The sequence below is a fragment of the Palaemon carinicauda genome, chromosome 39, assembly GCF_036898095.1.
Source record: "Palaemon carinicauda isolate YSFRI2023 chromosome 39, ASM3689809v2, whole genome shotgun sequence".
Lineage (NCBI taxonomy): Eukaryota > Metazoa > Arthropoda > Malacostraca > Decapoda > Palaemonidae > Palaemon > Palaemon carinicauda.
This window is the reverse complement of record NC_090763.1, coordinates 22,277,463-22,289,074: the sequence shown is the minus strand read 5'-3', so window position 1 is coordinate 22,289,074 and position 11,612 is coordinate 22,277,463.

Here is an 11,612-nt window from a genome sequence, read left to right as displayed (position 1 = left end):
AAAAGTGGAATTCTATATTCTACATATTGCTGTACCACATGTCTTAAATGAAAATTTGGTCAGTACAACTTCTACCTTTTCTAAATCCTGCTTGTTCATCTCAACTTTTCATCAATCATTCTCTCTAGTCTCTTTAGAATGAGCATTCTATATATTTTCATGACAGCTGACGTAAGTGTGATGCCTCTGTAATGATTGCAATCAGTCAGATCTTTTTTTGTCATTTTCACCAGCACTCCTAGCTCCCATACATAAGGCTTTGCCTTTTCACGCCCCATTCTACAAAATAATCTTGTAGGTAATCTGGGAGTCACTTCATTTTCAGGCAATATCATCTCAGCAGTTATTCCTTCGTATTCAGGGGCTTTCCATCTTTTGAGTTTTTTTTTTAAGAATAACTTCGACTTCAAACACTCCTAATTCATTCATGGGCACATCAAGGTCTTCATCAGTTTCAGGTATATCAACCAAATTATTCCCTTCGTATTTCCTATTCATGACCTCACTAAAGTGTTCAATCCAACGTTACTTTCCTTCATGTTCTTTTGTTATAACAGATCCATCTTTCTTTTTGATGGGTATATGCTTCTTTTTTCCCGTAGAGATTTCATTAATAATTCCAAGAGCAATTCCTACAACAAACCCACTCCCTGAATTCATAGCTTTGTCAGCCTCATCTGCTTTCCTGTCTAAATATTCTCTCCAATCATCCCTGATATTTCTTTTGACCTCACTATCAATACTGAAATACTTGGCATGCTCTGCCTTGTAATTTTCATTACTTCCTCGAAAACTTTCAGAAATCAATTTCTGTCTTTGTCTTCTTTTTATAGTATCCCAAGTATCATTTGATATCCATGGTTTTCTCCTTGTAACTGCATGTCCCAAAACTTCGTCTCTTAGAGTCTCTTAAGACTGTAAATCGATTCCTACATTCAGTTACAAAGATTTCTGTGCTCATCCTCTAGAAGCTTAGTTGTATCAAACTTAGGTATTCTATCTACATTTCTGTTGGATTCTTTCAGTTTTAATATATGTGCGGCAATGGGGAGCTGGTGATCACTACCAATAACTGCACCTCTATAGCTTGTTACATTTCCCAGAGTCCTCCTTCTCTCTTTATCAATGACTATGTGATCTATTTGATATTTGTAATTGCCCCATGGTGAAGTCCTTGTATATTTGTGGATCTCCGTGTGCTGGAAAAGAGTACCTCCAGTAACAAGATTGTTTGTTGAACAATAACTTATAAAATGTGCCCCATTTTCATTTGCAACTTGGCCAAGAACCTCAACACCCATCACATTTTCTATCCCTTGGTTATTCCTTCCAACTTTAGCATTGAAGTCATTAATCACAATTTTCATATCTCTCTAGGTTCTCACCTATTATACTCTGCAGTTCTTCACAGTATTCATCTTTCCTTTCTCCAGGGGAATAATTTGATTCGTCTTGGAAGATGGAATCTTCGGGATCTTGAACCCTTCTGTGAAGCCTCTTCCCTTTTTGCCTGGCGGGCATGCTGTCATGCGTTTGCGGGGAGGGGAACGGGGCAATTTTAACCTGTCAAAAAGTTTTCATTCTTTTTGCCTCTCGCGCGACTGCGAAGGAAAGTACTGGAGCGTCGGCGCACAGGATGCTACTGGTGCTCATTTTCTGCTGAAGCACAGTTTTTGGTGAAGGCGCAGAAAAGCGCTGGCGCACAGGAAACCAATGCATAGGGTGAATATACAAAGAATAGGCCAGACTATTTGGCCTCGATTTTGAGGTACCTTACCTCTAGCATTAGAGGCTCTTTGACCTTTTATTTTGAGGTGCCATACTTCCAACATTAGAGGATATTTAAGCTCTATTTTGAGGTGCCATACCTTTAGTATTAAGGGCTCTATGACCTCTATTTTGAGGTACTATAATCTTAGCATTATATGTTCTTTGATCTCTAATTTGAAGTGCTTTACCTCTAGCATTAGAGGCTCTTTAACCTCTATTTTGAGGCTCCTTACTTTTAGCATTAGAGAGTCTTTGACCTCTATTTTGAGGCTCCTTACTTTGAGCATTAGAGGGTTTTTTACCTCTATTTTGAGGCTCCTTACGTTTAGCATTAGAGGCTCTTTGACCTCTATTTTGAGGCTGCTCACTTTTAGCATTAGAGTCTCCTACTTTTAGCATTAGAGGCTCTTTGACCTCTATTTTGAGAATGCTCACTTTCAGCATTAGAGTCTCTTTTACCTCTATTTTGAGGCTCCTTACGTTTAGCATTAGAGGCTCTTTGACCTCTATTTTGAGACTGCTCACTTTTAGCATTAGAGTCTCTTTGACCTCTATTTTGAGGCTCCTTACTTTTAGCATTAGAGGGTCTTTGACCTCTATTTTGAGGTTCCTTACTTTTAGCATTAGAGGGTCTTTGACCTCTATTTTGAGGCTCCTTACTTTTAGCATTAGAGGCTCTTTGAACTCTATTTTGAGACTGCTCACTTTCAGCATTAGAGTCTCTTTGGGCTCTATTTTGAGGCTCCTTACCTTTAGCATTAGAGGGGCTTTGGCCTCTATTTTGAGGCTCATTACTTTTAGCATTAGAGGCTCTTTGACCTCTATTTTGAGGCTCATTACTTTTAACATTAGAGGCTCTTTGACCTCTATTTTGAGAATGCTCACTTTCAGCATTAGAGTCTCTTTGACCTCTATTTTGAAGCTCCGTACTTTTAGCATTAAAGGATCTTTGAGCTCTATTTTGAGGCTCCTTAATTTTAGTATTTGAGGGTCTTTGAGCTCTATTTTGAGGCTCCTTACGTTTAGCATTAGAGGGTCTTTGACCTCTATTTTGAGGCTCCTTACTTTTAGCATTAGAGGGTCTTTGACCTCTATTTTGAGGCTCCTTACTTTTAGCATTAGAGGCTCTTTAACCTTTATTTTGAGGCTCCTTACTTTGAGCATTAGAGTTTTTTTTACCTCTATTTTGAGGCTCCTTACGTTTAGCATTAGATGGTCTTTGACCTCTATTTTGAGGATCCTTACTTTTAGCATTAGAGGCTCTTTGACCTCTATTTTGAGGCTCCTTACTTTGAGCATTAGAGGCTCTTATACCTCTATTTTGAAGCTCCTTACGTTTAGCATTAGAGGGTCTTTGACCTCTATTTTGAGGCTCCTTACGTTTAGCATTAGAGGCTCTTTGACCTCTATTTTGATGGTCCTTACTTTGAGCATTAAAGGCTATTTGACCTCTATTTTGAGACTGCTCCATTTTCGCATTAGTCTCTTTGACCTCTATTTTGAGGCTCCTTACTTTTAGTATTAGAGGCTCTTTGACCTCTTATTTTAAGGGTCCTTACTTTTAGCATTAGAGGCTCTTTGACCTCTATTTTGAGACTCCTTTTAGCATTAGAGGGTCTTTGACCTCTATTTTGAGGGTCCTTGCGTTTAGCATTAGATGGTCTTTGACCTCTGTTTTGATGTTCCTTACTTTTAGCATTAGAGGCTCTTTGACCTCTATTTTGAGGCTCCTTAGGTTTAGCATCAGAGGGTCTTTGACCTCTATTTTGAGGCTCCTTGCGTTTAGCATTAGAGGCTCTTTGACCTCTGTTTTGATGTTTCTTACTTTTAGCATTAGAGGGTCTTTGACCTCTATTTTGAGGCTCCTTACATTTAACATTAGAGGGTCTTTGACCTAGTTTGATGCTCATTACTTTTAGCGTTAGAGGCTCTTTAACCTCTATTTTGAGGCTCCTTAATTTTAGCATTAGAGTGTCTTTGACCTCGATTTTGAGGTGCAGTATCTTCTGCATTAGAGGCTCTTTGACCTCATTTTCGAGGCTCCTTACTCCTAGCATTAGAGGCTCTTTGACTTCTATTTTGAGGCTCCTTACCTTTAGCATTAGAGGCTCTTTGACCTCTAATTTGAGGCTCCATACTTATAGCATTAGAGGCGCTTTGACCTCTATTTTGAGGCTCCTTACTTTTAGCATTAGAGGCTCTTTGACCTCTATTTTCAGGCTCCTTACTTTTAGCATTAGAGGGTCTTTGACCTCTATTTTGAGGCTTCTTATGTTTAGCATTAGAGGCTCTTTGACCTCTATTCTGAGGCTCCTTACTTTTAGCATTAGAGGGTCTTAGAGCTCTATTTTGAGGCTCCTTACTTTTAGCATTAGAGGCTCTTCCACCTCTATCTTTAGGCTCCATACTTTAAGCATTAGAGGCTCTTTGACCTCTATTTTGAGGTTTCTTGCGTTTAGCATTAGAGGCTCTTTGACCTCTATTTTGAGGCTCCTTACTTTTAGCATTAGAGGCTCTTTGACCTCTATTTTGAGGCTCCTTACTTTTAGCATTAGAGGGTCTTAGAGCTCTATTTTGAGGCACCTTACTTTTAGCATTAGAGGCTCTTCCACCTCTATCTTTAGGCTCCATACTTTAAGCATTAGAGGCTCTTTGACCTCTATTTTGAGGTTTCTTGCGTTTAGCATTAGAGGCTCTTTGACCTCTATTTTGAGGCTCCTTACTTTTAGCATTAGAGGCTCTTTGACCTCTATTTTGAGGTTTCTTACGTTTAGCATTAGAGGCTCTTTGGCCTCTATTTTGAGGCTCCTTACTTTCAGCATTAGAGGGTCTTTGACCTCTATTTTGAGGCTCCTTACTTTTAGCATTAGAGGCTCTTTGACCTCTATTTTGAGACTGCTCACTTCCAGCATTAGAGTCTCTTTGAGCTCTATTTTGAGGCTCCTTACTTTGAGCATTAGAGGCTCTTTGACTAACCGCTCCTTACTTTTAGCATTAGAGGCTCTTTGACCTCTATTTTGAGGCTTCTTACGTTTAGCATTAGAGGGTCTTTGACCTCTGTTTTGAGGCTCCTTACTTTTAGTATTAGAGGTTCTTTGACCTCTATTTTGAGGCTCATTACTTTAGCATTAGAAGGTCTTTGACCTTTATTTTGAGGCTCCTTACTTTTAACAATAGAGGCTCTTTGACCTCTGTTTTGAGGCTCCTTACATTTAGCATTAGAGGATCTTTGACCTCTATTTTGAGGTGCTATACTCTAGCATTAGTTTCTTTGTCCTTTATTTTAATCCCCTTACCTCTAACATTAAAAGACCTTTGACCTCTATTTTTGGGTGCTTTATTTCTAGCACTAGAGGCTCTTTGAGACCTCTGTTTTAAGGCGACTAACTGCTAATAGTAGAGGCTATTTGACCTCAGTTTTTAGGTGACTTACCTCTATAATTAAAGGCTATTTTTTATACTTCTTCATATAAAGGCTTTCCTTCTCTATTCTCTTCTGTATTTTATAGTTTTTCAAGATCTTCTTTGCTTAGTTCGCCAGTCTCCTTCGAGATTTCAAGAGACAATTCAGAGCTGTTTGTCCTCGGTTCGTCAGATTCCTCGGAGAAATCGATGGCTTTCATGTCTTTACCTATAAGGGCAATGAGTAAAGACATGGATGCCATTGATTTCTCGGCATACACTATACGCCATCATACTAAAGTCAACGAAGAGCAACACAATATATTTACCAATGCCGTCCTGATATGTTCTATCTTTAATGCAGAATTTTGAAGAAACACACGTTGCTCACCGCTTTGCACCAATGCAATCCAATTATAGGACATCGTCGCTAAACCGCAAGCAAATTATCCTTCAAGGCGCTTACATTATGATCTTCAAAGCTCGCCAACTTCGGCAGCACCTATCCAAACTATCTGTAGATGAAGGTGTTCCGAATAGCCTCCAGTTCATCCTGTAGCTGTAACAAAATTCTCAGTCAGTTACCTGTTCCGCCAGAACGCAAGCTCTGTGAGTAAAGTGAAATCCTCCTCCCAATGTTCACTGCGTAAACTTCCATAGCTACAGTACATACAGATCGTGAGGTGTTGCAAGGTATGTTTAAAAAAAAAGACAAAAAAAAAAAAAATGAAAGAGATCAGGTCTTCAGAAGTCTTTTGGAATCCGGGGCGGAGCCGTTCAGAACTGCTCCGGGAAGATTCCGTTCTGGAGTCATTCAGAACTCTATGCTAAGTCTACGGCTATTTCTTCTGAAGTCATTTGGAGAGGAGATTCAGGAAGATTTTCTTCCGAAATCGTTCGGAGATTTCTGGAATCATTCAGAATTCCATGCTAAGTCTATGGAAATTTCTTCTGAATCCTTTTGGAGATGCACGAAGATTTTCTCCCGAAGCCGTTTAGGACTCGCGAAAAATTCTCTTTTTTTCTCTGGTTTCAATAGGCCCTAATAATTCATAATAATAATAATAATAATAATAATAATAATAATAATAATAATAATAATAATAATAATAACGACAATGATGATGAGGAATAATCACGTGATTTGATTTACAGCTCCGTGAAGATTCCGTTCTGGACACATTCAGAACTCTATGCTAAGTCTACGGCTATTTCTTCTTAAGACATTTGGAGATTCAGGGTTTTCTTTCGAAGTCGTTCAGATTCGCATCTGGAATCATTCAGAATTCCATGCTAAGTCTATGGTAATTTCTTCTAAATCCATTTGGAGAACCACGATTTTCTTCCGAAGCCATTTAGAACTCGCGAAAAATTCTCTTTTTCTCTGGTTTCAATAGGCCCTAATAACTCATAATAATAATAACAATAATAATAATAATAATAATAATAATAATAATAATAATAATAATAATAATAATGAACTGTGATTTGATCTACTGCTCCGGGAAGATTCCGTTCTTGAGTCATTTAGAACTCTATGCTAAGTCTACGAAGATTTTCTTCAGAAGCTGTTTAGGACTCGTGAAAAATTCCCCTTTTCTCTGGTTTCAATAGGCCCTAATAATAATAATAATAATAATAATAATAATAATAATAATAATAATAATAATAATAATAATTTTTGTAAGTAACAATCTGCTACCTAAAGCTCTCCATTTGGTTAATGCCTTTTCTGCTCTTGGTGTCATCATCATTATTCCTACCCCTTCTCTTCTAACTCCATCTGTTCCTTAGGGCCAAGATATCCAAACTATATTTCATAAATTCATTCTCTACTAGCTGTAACTTCCCAGTTTGATTCATGGTTCTAACATTTCAATTATTAATTTTCAATTTTTCTTTAGTATTTACAAACCGGGAGTTTCTTAGCAACCCCCTACGGCCGGGACTGGGGGCAATTCTTTCATTTTCGCTTTCCATAGACTGACTAAATCCATAGAGGATTCATAGGCTAAATTCATCAAAGAATAGCCAGTTTCTTAGTGATGCGTAGCGCCTATCTAAATAAGGCAAGTGACCCCTGCCGGTCCATACTAATTCCAGTAATATCAACTGCCGGGCATTAGAAGTAGAGGAGTATCCAGAGCACCAAATGGATACATGCCTTTTTCAAATTACAGATGGAATTAATGGTCCTTTATTTATGGAACCCATGCCTCAAAGAGAATGTTTAGTGCCATATTTAAAACAACTGAAGCTGTTTTTTGAACATTCGGTTGAATTAAATAGATCCGTCATATATTCAAGCATTTAAATTGTCACGTACATGGCTATAGTATATATTGAATTATTCACCTTTATTTCCAATTTTGTACTTGTCCCTATTTTCTCATTAGTAATAGGTTTGATTATCATTTTCTATGAAAAGAAAACTTTTTTTTATTTTCTTATAAATCAATATGATTTTCTATTGAAATAAATGATAGAAAATATTTTCAAAGAACGATCATTTATCTATATTTCTTGTTAAAATTATTAAGAATATATATATATATATATATATATATAGATAGATAGATAGATAGATAGATAGATCTACAAAATCTATTACTTAATAACTTAACATTATGAAATGATGTTTTTTTAAATTAAGTGTCCAAAATTGCCTTACCATTTTTCAAGGCGAGGCAAAATTGGACACAAAATATTCCATATTTGTTCCTTCATTTTTTCATTTTAAACCTTCCTTTAGCATCATACACTAATTTGTTTTTAGAAAAAATAATTTCATGTATTATTTCTGAGAAACCCTAAAATGAAGGTGAGGCAATTATTGGACACCCATATTCAACAATTTATGTAGGGGTACTTCATACTTTTTAAAAACCAGACATACTAATATTTATAAAGTAGAAGGTTGGGCAATTTCTAATAGCATTATAGTTTTCGAAAATTATAAATAGTTTTAGAGATATTGTATCTGTCCAATATTTGCCTTACTTGCCCAAAATTGCCTCTGTCAAAATTGCCTTACCCTACTATATATTTTTACGGAGAATTTCCGATCAAAATTACGGTTTTTACTTACAGTGTAGGTTAGTTGGCCGAATGTTCACTCCGCAGATATAAACTGATAATGTAGTTTTCAGAAAGATAAATCAGTGTCTATTGTTAGACTTTGAATAGTGCCATAGTTTTCGACTGTCTTGCACAGTTTCTTCTCAGCCTACTGCTTCTCGTATTTTTTCATCTTGGAATTACTACAATTAATGGACAGAATTGACAAAAGGACAAAGGATTCCGACAAGTATATCAAGAGTTTTTTTTTTTTTTTTTTTTTCCAGAGGTTCCTGGCATAATACCTCCTGATGGCATAGAACAAATCTAAAAAAAATTCTCTTAATGCCCTTTAATATATCAACACAACAAAAAATCCATCATTTTAGCAAACATTCCGCCTATGAAATGGAGAAATCAATTCCAGATAGCTAATATCATATACCGTAGTAAAGAAGTTCTCAAGAGTTATTTCAGGCGTTAAGGTTCAATAAATTGTTTAGTGATATATAAAGTTCTCGAGAGTTATTTCAGGCGTTAAGGTTCAATAAATTGTTTAGTGAAATATAAAGTTCTCGAGAGTTATTTCAGATGTTAAGGTTCAATAAATTCTTTAGTGAAATATAAAGTTCTCGAGAGTTATTTCAGATGTTAAGGTTCAATAAATTCTTTAGTGAAATATAAAGTTCTCGAGAGTTATTTAAGACGTTAAGGTTCAATAAATTCTTTAGTGAAATATAAAGTTCTCGAGAGTTATTTCAGACGTTAAGGTTCAATAAATTCTTTAGTGAAATATAAAGTTCTCGAGAATTATTTCAGACGTTAAGGTTCAATAAATTGTTTTGTGAAATATAAAGTTCTCGAGACTTATTTCAGACGTTAAGGTTCAATAAATTCTTTAGTGAAATATAAAGTTCTCGAGAGTTATTTCAGACGTTAAGGTTCAATAAATTGTTTTGTGAAATATAAAGTTCTCGAGAGTTATTTCAGACGTTAAGGTTCAATAAATTGTTTTGTGAAATATAAAGTTTTCGAGAGTTATTTCAGACGTTAAGGTTCAATAAATTGTTTTGTGAAATATAAAGTTCTCGAGAGTTATTTCAGACGTTAAGGTTCAATAAATTGTTTTGTGAAATATAAAGTTTTCGAGAGTTATTTCAGACGTTAAGGATCAATAAATTGTTTAGACAAATACCTTGGGAAAAGTAATGTCCGATGCTAATCTTAGAAGAAGTATTCAAAGACATGTCCAAAGATAAGGAATGCCAGAAGTTTTGACTAACGCACTCTAAAGTAATATTTGAAGAAATTATTCAGCTTATTCCAAAGCAAAAGGAATGTTCAAATAATAAAAATGTCTAAAATAAAGTCTGTAGAAGAAGCACAGAGAGCGGAGCTCTCATAAAATTTGAAATACTTCGATATTTGAAGTAAAAAGAATTCGGTCTCCATTTCATTTCATCAAGAAGAGGAGTGTGAAAAGCCTAATCAGGTATGTCATGGATATTTGGAGTAACATTCCCTCTCTCTCTCTCTCTCTCTCTCTCTCTCTCTCTCTCTCTCTCTCTCTCTCTCTCTCTCTCTAGTATGAGAAGAAAAAATAATGGACTAAGAAAAAGGGGATAACAGACAACCAACTAACAGGAATAATCTCTCTCTCTCTCTCTCTCTCTCTCTCTCTCTCTCTCTCTCTCTCTCTCTCTCTCTCTCTCTCTCTCTCTCTCTCTAGTATGAGAAGAAAAAATAATGGACTAAGAAAAAGGGGATAACAGACAACCAACTGACAGGAATAATTTTCTCTCTCTCTCTCTCTCTCTCTCTCTCTCTCTCTCTCTCTCTCTCTCTCTCTCTCTCTCTCTCCAGTACGAGAAGAAAAAGTGATAAACTGAGAGCGGGGAATAACAGATAATTAACCAGCAGATTCATGCTAATGGCGATCATATAATACGATCCGGATATCTGCTGGTATGAACATACCGACAAAAATGAACTTTAATACAATATAAAAGTAAACTGTATGAAAATTGATAACATCCTCATCAAAAGCCAATTGATTTTATGAATATATGGTTCACCCAAGATCATTATCAGAGGAAATGGAGTTGATATCTTTATCTGCCCTTGGTCGAATATCCACAAAAAGAAAATAGAGGGGCACTCTGTAGAGCACAGACCTCCACCACGGCAACTTATTTCTCGACCTTTTGCTCGACCTTGACGTTGACCTTTGACTTAGGACTTTCAAACTTGAATAACTTCCTCGTCTCTACATAACATTTAGTTCCTGAAAGTTTCACTACTCTACGAGTAAAACGGTGACCAGGAAGTTGTCACAAACAAACAAACAAACAGGGGCGAAAACATCACCTCCTCTCAACTTCGTTGGCGGAGGTAAAAAAATAACATAACCAGTGAAAGGAAAAGAGGTTTTGAAACAGGAATCTCGTGGGAAGTGTAAAGGATTACAATGAGGTCATAAAACCGATGGAGAGAACAAATGGTACACAAACAGATCATGAAATGTAAAATGCCACTTTCTTTAAAAAGAGAAGTATTTAATCAGATGGTTCAATGTCTCCTAATGAATCGGAAACTTGGATCCATACGAAAGCCTTAGAACATGAGCTACTTACAACTCAAAGAGCTATGGAACGATTGGCAATGGGAATAACACTTGTAGTCTTGTAGTTTACTTACCTTTTCCTCACTGGGCTATTTTTCTCTGTTGGAGTAATTGGGTATATAGCATCTTACTTTTTCCAACTAGGATTACAGTTTAACTAATATATATATATATATATATATATATATATATATATATATATATATATGTATATATATGTTTATATATATGCACTCACACTTGCATATGTATGTGACAATAAATGTGCAGGTATAAGCGTCATAAGCCCAGTGACAGAGTTTATGTTTGTCAGCTGAGATAAACTTAAGTCTCATTTCATGGAAGATAAGTCATAATCATTCAAGAGATGAGACAATTTTTCCAAGAAAAGCTGACTCAGCAATTGAGAAACGATACCTCATATACCTCTAATTCATGAATCTGAGGTGAAATAATTCATATTTTATCTATCTATCTATCTATCTATCTATCTATATATATACATACATACATATATATATATATATATATATATATATATATATAATATACATATATATATATATATATATATATATATATATATATATATATATATATATGTATGTATGTATATATATATATATATATATATATATACATACATATATATATATATATATATATATATATATATATATATATATATATATATATATATATATATATTAGTAACCTTCTGAACTTCAAAGGGCAGCCGGCAGCCTCATTGAAGAGCATC